Source organism: Pongo pygmaeus, chromosome 17, assembly GCF_028885625.2.
Source record: "Pongo pygmaeus isolate AG05252 chromosome 17, NHGRI_mPonPyg2-v2.0_pri, whole genome shotgun sequence".
NCBI classification, from domain to species: domain Eukaryota; kingdom Metazoa; phylum Chordata; class Mammalia; order Primates; family Hominidae; genus Pongo; species Pongo pygmaeus.
In genome coordinates this window covers 87433610-87454629 of record NC_072390.2, presented here as the reverse complement: position 1 = coordinate 87454629, position 21020 = coordinate 87433610, and positions in this window count along the sequence as shown.

Sequence of the window (21020 nt, the reverse complement as noted above, 5' to 3'; positions counted from 1 at the left end):
TAGGCATTTACTCTTTACTGGGGAAGACAAAGGAAGAAACAGGTAATTAGCTTATACAGATTAACTAGTCTATAATGCGATAAATTAATAGTTTATTATTAGTAGGTGTTATGGAAGAACATAGGAGGGCCACATAACCCAAATTTGGTATCAAGAACAATTTACTAGAGGTATTAATATTTGAGAGACAAGTTTATATGAATGATAGAAGGAACAAAAGAAAATATGCCAGGAAAAAGGAACAGCAAGTCTCACTACATGAAATAATTATGATTAAATAGTGAAATTCAAATATGAAATGCAAACAGTAGGAGAAGACCTTTAAAATCATGTTAAGAAACTTGTATTAAATGCAACAGTGATCCATCGATGAGTTTTAAGAAAAGAATGATACAAATGATCTGATTTACACTGTAGAATTATCACTCTGGCAGCAGAAAGGGAAAAGAAATCTGAGGGGGCCAATTCTAGAGACATGGATAACCATTTAATGACTTTTGCAGTAAATCAGGCAAGAGGTAAAAGGTAATTTGTTATGCAAATTTTGGGTTTCTGGTCAATTAACAGTCATCAAGTGCTTAAAATTCAGGACTGCCAAGGGTAACTACAATTTCAAATCCATTGCTCTTCTATTGGCTAAATATCCACGGGGACCTCTCTTTTCCCTTCCCTTCACTATTTTTCCTCTATTCTGAACAATGCACTCGTAAAGACATTTGGTGGGGCAGAGTGAGGCAGAAAGTACGTTCTACTGTTGTTGGACTGAGTGTTTCATCATGCCAATTAATAAGCCCTGTTGGTTGGTTGTTATTTTTGTACAAGCCTTGCATATCTTTAACTGATTTACTGCCTACTATTTCTTTTTTTATTTTTTTAATTTAATTTTATTATTATTGTACTTTAAGTTTTAGGGTACATGTGCACAATGTGCAGGTTAGTTACATATGTATACATCTGCCATACTGGTGTGCTGCACCCATTAACTCGTCATTTAGCATTAGGTGTATCTCCTAAAGCTATCCCTCCCCCCTCCCCCCACCCCACAACAGTCCCCAGAGTGTGATGTTCCCCTTCCTGTGTCCATGTGTTATCATTGTTCAATTCCCACCTATGAGTGAGAATATGCACTGTTTGATTTTTTGTTCTTGCGATAGTTTATTGAGAATGATGATTTGCAATTTCATCCATGTCCCTACAAAGGACATGAACTCATCATTTTTTATGGCTGCATAGTATTCCATGGTGCATATGTGCCACATTTTCTTAATCCAGTCTATCATTGTTGGACATTTGGGTTGGTTCCAAGTCTTTGCTATTGTGAATAGTGCCTCAATAAACATATGTGTGCATGTGTCTTTACAGCAGCATGATTCACAATCCTTTGGGTATATACCCAGTAATGGGATGGCTGGGTTAAAAGATATTTCTAGTTCTAGATCCCTGAGGAATCGCCACACTATCTTCCACAATGGTTGAACTAATTTACAGTCCCACCAACAGTGTAAAGGTGTTCCTATTTCTCCACATCCTCTGCAGCACCTATTGCTTCCTGACTTTTTAATGATATAGGCATGGGCAAGGACTCCATGTCTAAAACCCCAAAAGCAATGTCAACAAAAGCCAAAATTGACAAATGGGATCTAATTCAACTAAAGAGCTTCTGCACAGCAAAAGAAACTACCCTCAGAGTGAACAGGCAACCTACAGAATGGGAGAAAATTTTTGCAATCTACTCATCTGACAAAGGGCTAATATCCAGAATCTACAAAGAACTCAAACAAATTTACAAGAAAAAAACAAACAACCCCATCAACAAGTGAGCAAAGGATATGAACAGACACTTCTCAAAAGAAGACATTTATGCAGCCAAAAGACACATGAAAAAATGCTCATCATCACTGGCCATCAGAGAAATGCAAATCAAAACCACAATGAGATACCATCTCATACCACTTAGAATTAGTTTTTGTATAAGGTGTGAGGAAGGGATCCAGTTTCAGCTTTCTCCATATGGCTAGCCGGTTTTCCCAACACTATTTATTAAATAGAGAATCCTTTCCCCATTGCTTGTTTTTGTCAGGTTTATCAAAGATCAGATGGTTGTAGATGTGTGGCGCTGTTTCTGAGGCCTCAGTTCTGTTCCGTTGGTCTATACATCTGTTTTAGTACCAGTACCATGCTGTTTTTATTACTGCAGCCTTGCAGTATAGTTTGAAGTCAGGTAGCATGATGCCTACAGCTTTGTTCTTTTTGCTTAGGATTGTTTCAGCTATGCAGGTTCTTTTTTAGTTCCATACAAAATTTAAAGTAGTTTTTTTCAATTCTGTAAAGAGAGTCAATGGTAGCTTGATGGGGATAGCATTGAATCTATAAATTACTTTGGGCACTATGGCCATTTTCATGATATTGTTTCTTCCCATCCATGAGCATGGAATGTTCTTCCATTTGTCTGTGTCCCCTTTTATTTCCTTGAGCAGTGGTTTGTAGTTCTTCTTGAAGAGGTCCTTCACATCTCTTATAAGTCATATTCCTAGGTATTTTATTTTCTTTGTAGCAATTGTGAATGGGAGTTCACTCATGATTTGGCTGTCTGTTTGTCTGTTATTGATGTATAGGAATGCTTGTGATTTTTGCACTTGATTTTCTGTCCTGAGACTGCTTAAATTGCTTATCAGCTTAAGGATATTTTGGGCTAAGACAATGGGGTTTTCTAAATAAACAATTATGTCAGCTGCAAACAGAGACAATTTGACTTCCTCTTTTCTTAATTGAATACCCTTTATTTCTTTCTCTTGCCTGATTGCCCTGGCCAGAACTTCCAATACTATGTTGAATAGGAGTGGTGAGGGAGGGCATCCTTGTCTTGTGCCGGTTTTTAAAGGGAATGCTTCCAGTCTTTGCCCATTCAGTATGATATTGGCTGTGTGTTTATTATAAATAGCTCTTATTGTTTTGAGATATGTTCCATCAATAGCTAGTTTATTGAGAGTTTTTAGCAGGAAGGGCTGTTGAATTTTGTCAAAGGCCTTTTCTGCATCTATTGAGATAATCATGTGGTTTCTGTCATTGGTTCTGTTTATGCGATGGATTACATTTATTGATTTTTGTATGTTGATCCAGCCTTGCATCCCAGGGATGAAGCCGACTTGATCATGGTGGATAACCTTTCTGATGTGCTGCTGGATTCAGTTTGCCAGTATTTTATTGAGGATTTTTGCACTGATGTTCATCAGGGTTATTGCCCTGAAATTTTCTTTTTTTGTCGTGTCTCTGCCAGGTTTTGGTATCAGAATGATGCTGGCCTCATAAAATGAGTTAGAGAGGATTCTGTCTTTTTCTATTGTCTGGGATAGTTTCAGAAGGAATAGTACCAGCTCCTCTTTGTACCTCTGGTAGAATTAGGCTGTGAATCCATCTGGTCCTGGACTTTTTTTGGTTGGTAGGCTATTAATCGCTGCCTCAATTTCTGAATTAGTTATTGGTCTATTCAGGGATTCGACTTCTTCCTAGTTTAGTCTTGGGAGAGTGTATGTGTCCACGAATTTATTCATTTCTTCTAGATTTTCTAGTTTATTTGCATAGAGGTGTTTATAGTTTTCTCAGATGGTAGTTTGTATTTCTGTGGGATCTGCGGATCAGTGGTCTTGTATTTAAGTCTTTCATCTGTTTGTAGTTGACTCATATATATGAAATGAGATATGGATTCATTCTTCTCCTTATAGATAGCCAATTTTCCCTACAGCATTTACTGAAGATTCAGTGCTTTCCTTACTGTGTAATTATGGCACCTTTGCTGAATATCACTTGATCAAATGCATGAGTTTATTTCTGGGCTCTCTATTTTATTCTATTGGTCAATGTGTCTGATTTTATGCCAGCACTATCATGTTTTGATTACTATGACTTTGTAATATATTTTGAAATCAGATAGTGTGATGCATACAGCTTTGTTCCTTTTGCACAAGATTGTTTTGTCCATTTGAGGTCTTTTATGGTTCTATAATAATTTCTTAATAATACTGAGCCTTTTAATCTGTGAGCATGATTTTTATTATTGAGTTCTTCTTTTCTTTAGGCATTTTTGAGTCTGTGTGCTGGCCATGCACATATTTTCTTAAACTAATCTCTAAATATGTAATAATGAACTTGCTATTCAAATATAATTTTTAAAATTTTGTACTTCAATTTTTCATTGCTTGTGTTTGTGTATATTTGCCTCGTTTCCCGAGGCCTTGCTAAATTCACTTGTTACTTTTATGCTTCTTCATTTTTATTTATTCATTAAGATGTTCTATGTATATAATCAAGTAATTTGCAAATAAAACACTTATAGTTTCTTCTTTCTATCTGTGCTCTTTATGTTCTTTCTCCAACCTGTTGCACTAGCTAGGACCTCCATCACAATGTTGAATAGCAGTAATGGGAGTGAACCTCACTTTCCCATCACTGCTTAGAAAAATGTGTTCATTCTTTGACCAATAAATGAGATGTTAGATGTAGGTTCCTTTGAATAACTTTATTATTAACTTAATGACAATCCTTCTATTCTTTTTTAGTAAGAGACTTTTATTTTTTGTTTTTGTTTTCATCAAAATGGTAGTTGAAACTTCTCAATGCCTTATCTATTGAGATGATCAGGCACTGTTGTCCTTTACCAAGTTAACATGCTAAATTGTTTTATTTAATTTTCAAATATTTTTAGTTTTTCATTTGATTATAATGGAAGAAAATTAAAAATTAGTAAGAAAAATATATCAAAAATATCCCTCAAGTACTTGAGCCTTAAACAGCATATGTTTACATTTCATCCATCAAGTAGAAACAGAAGATAATAGAAAATATTTTAACCTTACAATAAAACACAACATTTCAAAATATGTAGGATGCACCTAAAGTCGTGTTTAGAGATAAATTTATAGCTTCAAGTGCTTAATTTAAAAATCATGAAAGCTATAAATCTATTATCTAAATTTAAATCAATAAGAGTACTAGAAACAAGGAAATAATAAAAGAAGAAAGTGAATATAATAGAACATAATCTATAGACAAAAATCATTGAAATAAAAATCTAGCTCTTTGAAGCTGTAGGCATTCACGTCTCATCTTTTATATTTAAAATTTATTTTATGTTTTAACCTAAAAAATTCTGAGGAGAACTTCAGTTCCTATGTATATTACTTTCAAATAGGCAATCTGGTTAAAAATTATATATTTCAAAATCTGCCTATTTATATGGTACAGATTTTCTGATTGTGATTAAGTATGTATTGGTATATATGCAACATTATTACAATGTAAGCTGTTATGACTTCTATGAATCAGAATCTTGTTATGAAAACAGAAATCATTTTTAGGGTTACAGGTGGATTTTTTGAAGAAATAAGTTACAAAAGGGTTAGTAGAGTCAGAAAAGCAAAAAGGAACCATTTGTGACTCTCAGGGATCTGATTCCATTTGAGCTCCTTAGCTAAGGAAGCAACTTTCTTTCGGACTTCAGTAAGTCCATCTTTATGAATCTACCTTTCCTGAAAATGCGATAGATACACAATATACACACACACATGAACTGACACTATTGGTTCTGAGTGAACACCAGGGCTCCTGATGCCTGATGTTATTAATTAATGCTGCAGGAACTATGGAGTCAGCACATCTCCTGATAGGACCACCACCTTCATGATGAAACACAAGCTGAGCTGCAACTGGAGAAGATGCTAAAGCCGTCTGTGGAATTAGAGTGGCCTCGACCTTCTTCTCACCTCAAATTTCATGTGCAGATCTTCAGTGAGAGCTTAACCATCACTCACCTCAAATTTCATGTGCAGATCTTCAGTGAGAGCTTAACCATCACTCAGTCGTCAAGGAAACCTGGAAATGTAATTTGTAAGCATCTTAGTCACTTTTCATGCCACTGACAATGACATACCTAAAACTGGGAAGAAAAAGAGGTTGAATTGGCTTACAGTTCCACATGTCTGGGGAGGCCTCAGAATTATGGCAGGAGGCAAAAGTCACTTCTTACAAGGTGGCAGCAAAATAAAAATGAGGAAGAAGCAAAAGTGGAAACCCCTGATAAACCCATCAGATCTCATGAGACTTACTCACTATCATAAGAAAAGTATGGGAAAGACCGGCCCCCATGATTCAATTACCTCTCCCTGGGTCCCTCCCACAGCACGTGGGAATTCTGGGAGATACAATTCAAGTTGAGATTTGGGGGTGTGGCGGGGGGGGCAGGTACAGCCATACTATACATAAGCCATACTATATGAGTAAGAGTATATGAGTAAGTGTGCAGACCCAGGAAGTTTATAGAAGTGTATACATGAGCTGAATATCAACAGACAGTAATGGACCATGTGCTGTCTGCATACTTTGCACAAAATGCCTATCTGGGCAACTTAATTATGCTGCTTTTACTCTTTGTTTTGCTGACATTTTCAGCAAATCTTAAGGTTACATAACAGCAATCAATTCTCTCTAATACTACTTCCAACTTTGATGGACAACAGTATTAGTGCTTTGTAATGTACTTTTGATTTGACTTCAATATAACATTTGGAAAAGTCGCTGGGAAAAAATTAATTCTTATTTGAATACTAAGCATATGTAAAATATGTAATATAAGATTTGACTCTAATCTCATCAACAATCTAGTTTCTACCAATAAAAATCACATATTATTTTCCTCTTTCAAGTGCCCCATTGATGCCTATTACTATGAGGATAAAATCCAAAGTTCCTATCATGGCATACAAGAAACCACGATGCCTGAGTCAGCAGAAATCTCTAATCCCATATGGTACCCTAACCATCTCATTTGCCGTGCCCTCTTTCAGCTCCCACATGGTAAGCCAATTTGTAGGGGCTTTTTCCTCCTGAATTCTGCTCAATACTCGCATGCTTTTTTCTTGATTTTTGGCATTTCAGGGTCTTACTCATATATTAAGGGTCGGTCATGTATATTCTTTCAGAGAGGCCTTCCAACCAATCTCATTTAAACGAAAGCCCAATTCCACCTCCAGAGGTTCTCTAGTTTATCATTCAGCTTTTTTTTTTCTTGCAGCACTCATCATTTTCTGATTTACATTACACATCTTTGCCTACATTTTTGTTGTCTCTTTCCTTATTGTAAGTACCACAATGGAAATGTTTCACTTATCTTGATAATTGCAGTTTCAAGTACATGCAAAACATTCTTGTTGCAGGAAATCCATACATAGGTATGAAACATGATTTAAAGAATCAATGAATATTTGATCCTCACCATACCTACATATACCCAAATGTAGATGTGATAGATACAGCAAGCTGAATACTCACAATCCATTTTCTCCTCCTTCTTTCTTGAAATAATTGGTTACAGTGGTAATGATTTTAGCAAAATAAGACTTAATTTCCCAGATATCTTTGCAGTTCTGGTCATGTTCCACAATTCAGACCAGTGAGATGTGAGTGGAAACCTGTATCTGTTTTCTCAATTTCTTATCATGTGCAGTGAAAATGGGAACGTTTCATTTCCTTATGAAGTGGTACCTATTTCTCTTTGTTTCTTCCTTTGATATCCTCCTATCTGATCTATAAATGGCAGGTTGGATGATATGATATAAATAGCAATATGTCTAAGGTTAGTCACCTTCGCAATAGCTGAGTGACAACTTAAATCTATGTTTTCCTGCTCCAATTTTATAACTGAAGCATAAACATATACATCAAAATTCATCCTCACTACTGGAAACTTTCTCTGTCAATTGCATTGAATAACAAGAATCTGAAGAATAGAGTAGCATATCCTGCAGACTAGATCACAGAACCCATTCAAAGCCCCTTCCCCTTGCCTTCACTTATCATAGAAATTATAAAACTAAATCAATCAGCTTTTTAGACTCCTTTTCCAAACAGAAGTGGTTATGTGAAACGTACCTGGCTGAACAGCTTTAAGGGGAGGTTTCTGGGGTTGGCTCCCTTTCCTATTAAAGATACAAAGACTCACAGCAAAAGGTATTAAGCATTTTCAAAAAAATTTTTCTGTTTGAAGTGCATGAACAACTCCTAAAGGTGTAGCATTCATTATGTGACTAGGACGATGCCCTAGATTGAACGTGTGCGTCCTCCTGCAATTCGTATGTTAAGACATAAAACCCCAAAGATCATAGTATTCGAAGGTACAATCTTTGGAAAGTGATTATTGTTCTTATAATAGAGATCCTCAAGAGTTCCCTTGTTCGTCTACCACATGAGGACACGGTAAGAAACCAGCTGTCTATAAGCCAGACCTCCCGGCTTCCAGAACTGTGAGAAATAAATTCCTGTTGTTTATAAGCCAGTCAGTCTATGGCATTCTCTTACAGTAGCTTAAACAGACTAAGAGAGAGGATGAGGGCCACAAGCTCAGGAGGGCAGGGCAAAAAGAGAGATTCCAGGTCCCTGGTAGCATTGTTACTTTGCTGAGCCCTGAACTGCAAAGCTACAGAACTTTTTGTTAGTTTTATGGAAGAAAATGGGTCCTTTAATTGTTTGAGCCATTCTTGGTTGAGTTTTCTGTTATTCACAGCTGAACCAAATCTTAACTGAACCAGAGTTCATACTGAATATGACGTAAAACAGAGGTCAGCTACCTCTGGCCTGAGCACTCTATTGAGCTCGTTGTCTGTACTGTTAAAGTTTTCCTGGAATACAGAACACATTTACATGAAATCTTGGGCATTTTGAAAATTTCTGAGATCTCTTAAATGATTGTGAAAGAAAAGTGTGAAGTACTTGACAATATGAGCACTTTTAGTTACATAACCTTGAACTTCTCATTATATCACCAATAGAACTCAGTAACCCTGCATATCTAGGTTTCTTAGTGTCTAGATCTGTGTTAACAAAAATGCACTAAAGCACTAAAATAGCTTTTTCAGTTATCTAGGAAAAGTCAGATCATCTTGGTGAGCAGGAGGTATACGTCAGTTTATGCATTTCTCCTGTTAATACTTATAAAACAGTTTGAGTGCTGAGTGCTTCCAAAGCCTAATGCTGGGCTTTTAATTTTCAGCCATTTATGCCAATCCAGGTATATGTTTGGAAAGTGAAAAGAAGTAAATAATGGTACATAAATATGTAGGAAATTGGAAATGGGACTCTAAATTCATACAAACACTAAAAACTGATCAATAGATGATATGCAGCATTTGTTCTGATGCTGGAACTCAATTGCTAAAGCAGTATCTAAATGTATTACATGTCTCTGCTAGACAGTCTCCAAAGATGGCCATTTTCCCCTTCTTCCCTCCCGGCATGTGGAGTTTGTATATTCCCCCTTAACTAGTCTGCCCTTTGACTTGCCTCTACTAATACAAAGCATTATAAATTATAATCTTGTAGTTCTAGGCTTACCCTTTAAGAAGGCTGTCTGCTTCCTTCTGAGGAGACCTCTTCTACATTGTAAGAAATCCAAATCCCTAGAGACCTCCACATTGTGAGGAAGACCACAATCACCCTGTGGAAAGATCACAGATGGAGAAGAATTGAGAAATGCAAAGATCGTGTGTGAAGAAGAATTGAGAAATGCAAATATCATATGTGGAGAATAATTGAGAAATCTAAGATGTGAGACAGCCAGAATCAAGTTCCTGGAAATATGACCCCAGTTGAACCCTCCATTTATCTTCCAGGCATTTGAACCATCCAGCTGAGGTCTGAAGTCATATAGCTGAGAGAGTGACCTTCTTTGCCCTGTTCGAAGTCCTCACCCAAAGACTCATGAGAAAATCAATGGATGTTCTTATTTTTTTATTATTATTATTCTACTTTAAGTTTTAGGGTACATGTGCACAACGTGCAGGTTAGTTACATATGTATACATGTGCCACGTTGGTGTGCTGCACCCAGTAACTCATCATTTAACATTAGGTATATCTCCTAATGCTATCCCTCCCCCCTCCCCCCACCCCACAACAGGCCCCAGTGTGTGATGTTCCCCTTCTTGTGTCCATGTGTTCTCATTGTTCAATTCCCACCTATGAGTGAGAACATGCGGTGTTTGGTTTTTTGTCCTTGTGATAGTTTGCTGAGAATTATGGTTTCCAGCTTCATCCATGTCCCTACAAAGGACATGAACTCATCATTTTTTATGGCTGCATAGTATTCCATGGTGTATATGTGCCACATTTTCTTAATCCAGTCTATCATTGATGGACATTTGGGTTGGTTCCAAGTCTTTGCTATTGTGAATAGTGCTGCAATAAACATATGTGTGCATGTGTCTTTATAGCAGCATGATTTATAATCCTTTGGGTATATACCCAATAATGGGATTGCTGGGTCAAATGGTATTTCTCGTTCTAGATCCCTGAGGAATCACCACACTGACTTCCACAATGGTTGAACTAGTTTACAGTCCCACCAACAGTGTAAAAGTGTTCCTGTTTCTCCACATCCTCTCCAGCACCTGTTGTTTCCTGACTTTTTAATGATCGTCATTCTAACTGGTGTGACATGGTATCTCATTGTGGTTTTGATTTGCATTTCTATGATGGCCAGTGATGATGAGCATTTTTTCATGTGTCCTTTGGCTGCACAAATGTCTTCTTTTGAGAAGTGTCTGTTCATATCGTTCTCCCACTTGTTGATGGGGTTGTTTTTTTTTTCCTGTAAATTTATTGGAGTTCATTGTAGATTCTGGATATTAGCCCTTTGTCAGATGAGTAGATTGCAAAAATTTTCTCCCATTCCGTAGGTTGCCTGTTCACTCTAATAGTAGTTTATTTTGCTGTGCAGAAGCTCTTTAGTTTAATTAGTTCTTTTATGTCTCTAAGTTTGGGGTAGTTTGTTAATGCAACAATAGATAACTAAAACATCAAGTTGTTATTTGTGTGTTAATATATTTTTTTAAAGTAAAAATGAAGTCCAAGTGGTTACCTAAGCTTTTAAATTTCACAAGCTGGCTAGTTAAAGCTTCCCTGATAGCCTCCCATAGTGTATCCAAGCCATAGTGCATTATTTTTAAATTCAGATATTTAAATACAAGTCAACGTCACAAATCACCTTCGCGAAACATGTCTAGTAAGTTCTCATGATGCTACATCAGAGAGCATAATCTTAAGGGCAATACATTGCATTCATTCCAAACACACGTCTAGATAATTTACTATAAGCTTGCTCTGGGCAGAAATGAAAAAAAAAAAAAGAAGAAACTGTGATCCATACTTTTACATACCCCATAGTTTGTAGAGGAAGTTACCTTATTTAAATATAATGCATTAAGAACCATAATAGTAATAGTTAGAAAGCATATTGGAAATTTTCAATGCACTTTTCCCAGCAATGCTTTTTCAAAAGTTCATCTTAACAGATCTGGTTAAATGTGTGCTGAGATACAAACCAAATAGCCAGAACTATTTTTACCAGAGTAGACACTTGACCCAAGCCAAATTGATTGGATTCTCAATCTTCTGGAGTTTTTATGAGGACTCAGGGATTTTGTAGGTCTAGTAAGAGCTCATAAATTAGAAGGTTTTCAGTATCTGTGCAGAAGGTGTTTGGCCATGTGCTCAGAGACCTGGAGAAAATTGGTATTCAGAAAGAGGGAATACAGGAAAAAATGGTGAAGAAAAATTTACAGACAAAATACCATATGGTTCCTGAGACGGGAGAGAGAGACAGAACAAGAAAGCAAAAGATATCTGCTGCCATCCCTTGTTTAGGTCCCTCTTGACACTAGTGATAAACCCAGTTGTGAGTTATTCAGTTAGTGTCCTTCTAGTTCATTTCCCCTTTTTACTTTAACAGCTTGAAGAAGTTCTCTTTTTGCATCCAAAATTTTATGCAGAAAATAGACACACAGGTAACAGAGAAAAAGTCTGTTTCTTCTGAATAGCAAGAATTAGGACAAACTTGAAAAAATCCTGGAAGGTGACTTAGGCCATCTAAGAAGATGGAGATGTTCCCCTTCCTGTGTCCATGTGTTCTCATTGTTCAATTCCCATCTATGAGTGAGAACATGTGGTGTTTGGTTTTTTGTCCTTGCAATAGTTTACTGAGAATGATGATTTCCAGTTTCATCCATGTCCCTACAAACACATGTATACATATGTAATTAACCGGCACATTGTGCACATGTACCCTAAAACTTAAAGTATAATAATAATTAAATAAATAAATAAATAAATAAATAAATAATTTAAAAAAAAGAAGGTGGAGAAATAACTGGAGGATGAGAGAAAAGTAGGATTAGAGGCAAGAAGATGAGCAAAACTATGGGTAGTTTGAGAAACGCAACGGCTTCTGCGTGACTGCCTGTGTCTCTGGGGGCAGAGGGCCCAAAGGTAAGGCTGAAAGAATGGCTATGATAAATTCGAAATGAATTATAAACAGCATGCTAATGAAGTCAACAAATTCTTTTTGGATTTGACTAGCCATAGAAGACATTGAAGGTGATTGTATGACAATGCAACTTCTATTTTCTTGTGAATATAAATGAAAGGCAACTTATGAGGTTTTATAACTTGAATTGGTCGATTTAACAAAAAGCACATGCTTTATGACATGATTGTGGTTATACATGCCTTCTTGGCCTTTGCATTCTGGGAACAGACTGGCTGGTTAAGATAGAAATATTATGCATTTTTCATGCAATATGTACAAACCAGTAACTTGCATTTTCTACTCAAAGAGGGTAGTTGAGGGTTTTATTTATTTTTTAAGTCAGTAAATGAAATAAAGACCAATTGCATCTCTAATAAAATAACTTATGTGTATCAATATGCTAACCTTCTTGAGAAATGGCTACCACTCCTAACTGGAGTTATATTTTTTACGTCTGTGGTTATTTTTCCTTTTAGTATAGGAGAAAGAGATAAAAAGCATATACTTTCAAGGACACACACACATACACTCACACACATCCTGGATAAATAACTAACAATGTGATTTCACTGAAGCACCTATTACCTGATATGGTAAAAGTTATTTATCATGTACTAAAACAAGGTCCTGCATTTGCATATGCTTCAGTACCTATGAGTGATAACCTCCATTGTAAACAGCAAACTGGTCTAAAAGCACCATTTGTCAAATTCATCATACGTTGCATTATCTCCTTTTCTTCTTCTAGTTACTAACTTTGCAGAAGGAATAACAACAATTTTTTATAAATCTCAACATTAACCTCAATACAAACGTCCTCATTAGGTGAAGAAGCAAAAAGCACTGCGGAGTACTTGAGTCAAATTATGATCTCGTAATGTTGGCAATATTATTTATATTATTGGCAAAGGCTCTAATCTTTTGCTGACTTTAGTGTAAAGTATAATTTATAAAGTCAGCAAAAGAACAGCAAAAATAGACAACTTACAGATTCAGATTCAACTTAGCCTAACACTACAGTGTTTGATTAAGAGCTATTATACACAGACATAAATGTATGTCCTGGACACCACAAAACTATATTTGGTTCACAGCAACTCTTTAAAAGAGAAACACAGTCTAACTTAGTTACCTTACTCTGTTATACTTTATGTCATTTTCTCCCTTGATTTTCCTATTGTTTACTTCACCCAGACTTGAAAATGTAATGATTTTTTTTGTTTGTTTTTTTGTAGCAGACTTTTCCTATAGTACCTTACACTTTTCCTTTTCAACAAAAATGTTAAATGGTTGAGGCTTCACTTGATTATCTTCACTTTTAAGTTGTTAGGTCTATTTAAATAATATGTATTTAAAATTTATGCAAATGACTATTTTCATTTATATTTAGGCATTCAAACATTTTGTTTCTTCTCATTTTGCCATGTTAACAGGCCCATATTTCTCACAGAGAAATTATAGTCTTTATACTCTTATATACCACAATTCTTATGAGGCAGATTGTTTTGCTACACTTTCAATAATTTTAGAGTATTTAAATGATATTTAGTATGCATATGACTCTAAATTATAGGAAAAATAGTGTTAATACCAAAATTCAAAATAGCATGCATTTATAAAGCTATGCGAACAGATATTTTTATGATGTTGTATTTCATGATTACTCCAATCATTTTTTTTTTTTTGCCAAATTGATGAATTCAAGAGATTATCAATCCCTATCAGATCTCTGGCTGATTAGAGAAAATTAGAAACTGTCTACAAAAAGATTTAGATAATATTAATATAAAACTACTGCACATAAAAACAGGAATAATGAATCAAATTCACAATATGCCTCAAACTCTGAAGGGCACTTGATAAGAACCTATCCACATATTTTCTTTCAAGAGCTCACATGGGGCACACTAAATACCTAGAAAAGCAAATCTAACACAATACTTAGGACTTATTAAAATTCTCATTGAAATTCACTGATTTTCTACAGAAGAATATATACTATAAGAAAAGACAGTATGATGTAGTTAGACATTATTTGTAAAATAATGAAAAAAATAAACAGCCTCTAATTTTAGCATTGATGGCTAAGAAGCTCTGGATATTTTAATTTCAATGAAGAGGAAATGCGTTATTACTAGAGATATTTGAAACCAGTTATGTAAGATTATTGCTTTGCTTTATATAACAATAATACTGTGGCTGACACTGAAAAATATTATAATAATAAAAGAGGTTATTATAACATATTAATAAACGATAGCAATGTGTTGGACACTGCACAAAATAAAACTATAAGCATTCTTTCTGCTGAAGAAATTTTTATTCTAGGAAAATAATAGCTACATTTTTATTTGCTTTCTAGGCTTAACCTCATTTCTTTGCCACAACAACTCATTTTACATATGAAGAATCCGAAGTGCAGATAAGTGGTTGCCTTGAACTACACATCAAGTAAGCTGCCAATAGGAGATGCAAGCTCGGGGCAGTCTGGGTTGATCATAATTAGATGCAGAAAATGGTTCTGCAGACAATCAAAGAAGAAAAGACAAAAGAGTGTAAGACTAACAAGAATTTTATTTGATATTCAGTTTCTTTATCAACTATATTGGGAGATTCTAAGTTTCTTAATCAAATATACTCTTCATGAAGAAATGAAGGCAAGAACTCATTAGATGACAAACTTACTGTTACATATTTATATAGTACAGGCTATATATGCAATATATATTATATATAGTATATATGTGTTTGTGTGTATATACACACACACACACACACACATTGCCTGTATATATATATATGTGTGTGTGTGTAATACAGGAACTTCCATGAAAACATAGGCTAGAACATAAATACATAGATACAGAGATTTAAATTAGATAGGGCATTGAGATCTAAGAATAATTTTTTAAAAATTGTATAGTTGTATTGAATATTATAGATGTCTAATCGACCAGAAAATTGACATTCTATTTAACATATGTGAGGAAGTCACTGACTTGTCCTGGGAAATATCTCTTGGTCCCAGGAGAGGAACCCACTCATGTCCGAATGTGACACCAATACTGGTAGTGCTGCCTTGAGGACAGAAAGAATCCAAGTTCTTCAGTCTCTGAGTCAAGCATCTCTAAAAGTCTCTCCCACTGAATCTATGCTTCCAGCAATTTTTTTTCTGTAGCTATGAAATGACAGTATTTGTAAATCACACTGACATCGGTGACCAGCTCAGTAGACCCAGCTGCCCATAGCTGACTCAGCTGCCCCAAGACTGACAAGACCATCCCCTCAGCACATTCTATTTGTGTCACAACCATGGGCCCTGAGGTACAGTTGTGCCATTGCCCTATTTGGAAGCTCTTCTCTGGACTACATAACATAGGGATAAAAAATTAACTTATTGTACAACAGTTGTAGTGATGATTTCTGTTATTTGTAGCCATAACACTTCTGCTGACAGAAAAACCCCACAGGATTTCGTATCAGTTTAGTATGCTTTTATCTGTAAGTAACTGAAAATCTGGCATGAGTTGCTTGAACAAACAGGGGTTTGTTTATTTTCTCATATATGGAGAAGTTAGGGGTAAGGTGATCTAAATCGGACAGCACCTCACCTGCACCACCAGGGTCCCAGGCTTCTTCTCGGTCCTTTTTTTGTCCCACTTCGGCTTATCACTTCATGGTTTGAGAATCTTGGCTTCTGACAGTTCAGACACCATGCCCATGTTTGTAACGAAAAGGAAGAGATAAATCAAAACAATCTTTCTTCCTGAGTCTTTTGGCTTTTTCTTTTCATTTTGGAATAAAACCATCTCCATAAGAGTTCCCATTCTATTTATTTATATTTATTTATTTATTTATTTATGTATTTATTTATTTTTGAGACAGAGTCTCGCTCTGTTGCCCAGGCTAGAATGCGGTGGCACCATCTTGACTCACTGCAAGCTCTGCCTCCAGGGTTCATGCCATTCTCCTGCCTCAGCCTCTCGAGTAGCTGGGACTACAGGCGCCTGCCACCACACCTGGCTAATTTTTCGTATTTTTAGTAGAGACAGTGTTTCACCATGTTAGCCAGGATGGTCTCCATCTCCTGACCTGGGATTACAGGTGTGAGCAACCGCGCCCAGCCTCTATTTCTTTTAGTGGAAGTTAGTCACATGCTCACCCCTTAGAGCTGTCAATGGGAGCAAGTTATCATGCTGAATTCAGCCTAATCATGCTAGACTAGACAGTCCTCCTGGAATCAAAGAATCTCCTTTTGCTACCTGAACAAATTTGGCTTTTCTTATGGGGGAGCAGATTTCCTCACAAGAGGCAATGATCTGTGCTTGCCATGGGGCTCTTGTGAGACTTCAGTGCATAAAGCCCTTAGCATGTGCTTGTTATATGATAGCCATTCAATATGTGTTAGCTGTTCTAATTATCATTACTACCATTAACATTATTAATAAGCTCTAACCCCTACATTCCTCTCGGTCTTATAAACACCAGAATATTATCTTTCATTAAAAAAAGTAGCGATGATACTCACTTTTCCAAGTACGCTCACTTGTCCCACATTTTTACCTGGACATTAAAATAGTATATTTTGACTATTTGAGTTCCACAGAAACTCATGGAAATGTAACTCTCCATTTCCTGCAGCTGCTCCCTATCTGGGGCTAACTATGTCGAAATATCATACTGCCCACTCTGTCTCTAGAGTGTTATTCTGTAAGTGCCACACAACAAAACTCCAGAAAGCCCCTCTCTTCATGCCAGTTTCCTTATATTCATGCCAGTCTTCAGCACGCCATTACTCACATTTAGACAGGGCAATTTAACTGTCGCTTGCTTGAACTTATTGAAAAGCCCCATTATCAGTTGTATATTAGCAAAGAGGACAAACACTTTCTTGATTAGCCTGACATATTCCATTATTTGACATGCATTGTTTCACATCGAGGTGTCTGCACTGTTAAACGTGAATATGTACATAAAAAGTACTATTATTAATGAATACTGTAGTGTAGTTTAGTTACTTGAATTTTTAGTGGTTACCCTGTCTGCCATAATAGAGACATTTGGTGCGGAGGCAGGACTGACATGAAAATCTCACAACTGCTAAATAGAATGCGATTCAGCTCAGGCTTCTCTGCTGGACAGCCTTCCATAGCCAAAGTGCAAATTCACAGGACTCAGTCCAGATTCACAGGATTTGGTCCTGCGCATAGGAGGGATCATGACACTTAAGTTGTCTTTTTTTAAAAATAATAAATTTGGGAAAAAAACAGTCACAGGTTTTCCTCTTAAATGCTTTTTTTTTTTCACTTCATGTTGGTTGATAACTCTCCAATTCATTCCATTTTACTTTGAATAATGGTATTCAAAGATCCTTACGATTCTAAAATGAAACACATCTGAGGCTGCTTGCCATGGGGATGAAACATGAAAAGGCATCTGAAACTTTTGAAATGGAAAATGGGGGGAAAAAAAACAGTGTAGATCAAAATGTTTTTCATGTTCAAAATTTTCCAAAGAAACAGACTTCCTGAAACTAGTTTTCATAAGTTAGTTTTTGGTTTCAATTGGTCAGTATCAGGTAATAGAATCAAACATTGCAATGTTTATTGCAGCTTCCAAAAACAAAATAAACAAAATGCACTTTTCTAAGTACTTTTAAAGACTAAAATTGCCATCAGCACTGTGTTATCTTATATTCCATTTAAAATGCATTTTTTTATTCAGTGACTGAAAGTTAGATATCATTGCTTTGCTTTTGAGCACTTATGAACATAAAAATGACTTCTAATGCAAACAATCCATTAAATTTAGATACTGACTCACTAATATTATATTGTTGGGATGGTTAATTTTATGTGTCAACTTGGCTGGGACATGGTGTCAGGATATGTGGCCAGACAATATTTTGAATGTCTCTGGGAGGGAGTTTTTTGATGTGATTAACGTTTACATAGGTGGATTTAGAGTAGACTGCTCTCCATAATGTGTGTGGACCCCATCCAATCAGTTGAAGGCCTGAATAAAAAAAAAGCCTGCCATTCCCTGAGCAATAGGGAACTCTGCTAGCAGGCTGCTTTCAAACTTGAATTACATCATCTGCTCTGTCTTGGATGACCTTTGGACTTGAACTACATATTTCAGATTTGCCAGACTCCTTAACTGCACTCACCATTTCCTTAAAAGATAAATCTCTATAGATATGTACACAGCCTGTTGGCTCTGATTCTCTGGAAAACACTGTTTAACACAATTATACATGTCGCTTCAGTCTGTATGAGAAAAACAAGTGATAATGTTTAGAAACTGACATTATTTCCCATATAAAATCAGAACTTATTCAAGCTTATCAGTATTCCTAAGATACTTAAACTAATATAAATTTCTGTATTTGTACATATTGAATTGCTGTGTTTCATGGATCTATAGACCAGACAAATATCTGGAGTGAATATATGCTGATAAACTTTCCTGGTAGGTCTCTTGGTAATCTATATCAACATACTGTAATTAAAAATATTTATAATTTTTAAGAGGAATTTATATCTAATAATTAACCCAGAGAAATATTTAAAATTAAGGCAAAAATATGCATTACACACTTTTCATTATAATTTATTTATTAAGATAAGATATGGTGATTTAATTACTGATTGTACTTTCTAGAATTGGGATATCTACACAATTAATAATTGCTGTTCACTTTGCTAAAGATGAACATGTATAAATAAAGTGATAAAATTATTGTAAAACAAAATGATGCATATTTCTGAGGAAAAAAAATCACACAGAGTAACACACATAGTTGTGACAATTTTAAGAGTGTTGTTTTTCAAAACACAGTAGTTTCTTCAATCTAGAATATAAGCCAAATGTCTTTTGGGGGAAAAACACTGTGTATATTTAGGAGAATTAACCTTTCATTGGTTTGAAATTTTAAATCATGCAGGCATAAATTAACTGCCAGTCATTTTTGCAAAATCTTGAACTACTGGAATAATCCTAATGCAGCATCCTGTTTAATAATATAAAATGTCTTCTTATTTGGAAATAAAATTCAATCAAAAATATTTCTGTAGAGTACCTTGTATCAAGTAAGTATCAAGCTAGGTCATGGGGATGCTGAAATAATCCAAGACAATCTTTAACGAGTTTACATTATTGTGCAGATAACAGCTATTCAACAATTAATATACCTAATGCCTACATTCTAATTTGGGCAAGTATACGAATGGAAAATTTAGAGAGCTATGAGAGTATGTAAGTTGGGGTCAGGGTGGGGGAAATTCAGGGAACTGTTGTTCTACTGGGCATTGAAATCTCATGAAGCATGAAGTGAAAAAGGAGCTGGAATGTAGAACACGGGAGGTCCTGAAAGAGTCAGAGTCTCCTGAGTGCAAGAAAAGAGGAAAATGAGAAGAAGCTCAAAAGTTCATCACAGGCAAATCTTCTAGCTCTATACCAGTTTTATAACTTGGGCTAATGGTTCAAGTTCTCTAAATCTTACTCTTCTGATTGTTCAGTAAGAATAAAAATAAATTGATCTTGTTCTGATGCCCCAAAATGCAATCTGAACAGTGAGTTTATCAAGCATTAAGGATTTTCATTGTATTTATTTATTTTTTTAATCGTGGTAAAAACACTAAACATGAGATCTACCCTCTTAACACTGTGCTGTATCCATACAGTGGAATGCTGCTTAGCAATACATAAGCACGGGTATTAGATACACATGCAACCTAGATGAATCTCCTAGATTAACAGCACACTGTTGTGTTGTATGCCTGTTAAGTACACAAAACAGTATCATTAACTGTAGATGCAATGTTATACAGCAGATCCCCAGAAATCATGTATCTTGCAGAACTGAAACTTCCTACCTGCTGAATAACAAGAGGCTAATGCAGAAATCTCCCCACCTTCTTGGAACCACCATTGTACATGCCAAATGACTGAATAAAGCAAATATGGCATTTATTTACTAACCAAATGAATGGATAAAGAAAATATGGCATTTATATGCAATAAAATATCATTCGACTTTAAACAATAAGGAAATCCTGACACATGTAACAACCTGGAGTAACTCTGAGGACAATATGCTAAGTAAAATAAACTAGGCACAGAACAAACACTGCATAATTCCACTTATAAAAAGTTCTTCATTTTACTTTTTAAAAGTAACATAGAGTAAAATTGATCCCTTATGTGTCCAGTTTTATCAATATTAAAACAAATATAGATTCCTGCAACTATCCCCAGAACAAGGATTCAGAACAGCTCTAATACTCCTTTGACTTTGCTGTCACAATCCTAGTCTCTTGGCAACCTCTCGTTTGTTTTCCCTTCCTATAGTTTTGTTTTTTGAGAATGTCGTCCACATGGAAGGATGAAATATGCAACCTTTTATAATTGGATTCATTCACTCATCATAATCTCTATGAGGTGCATCCGTGCTGCATGAGTCCATGAACGTTTCTCACGGATTGCTAAGTAGTATTCCACTCTATGAATGGGATACCTGTGTTCCACTAGATGGATGCAGCACATCTGGTGTATCCATTCACATGTTGAAGGGCGTTTGGGTTGTTTTCAGATTTGGTGAATATGAATGGAGCTGTTGTAAACAAGTTTTTGTGTGAATATGTTTTAAATTTATTTGGAAATATGCC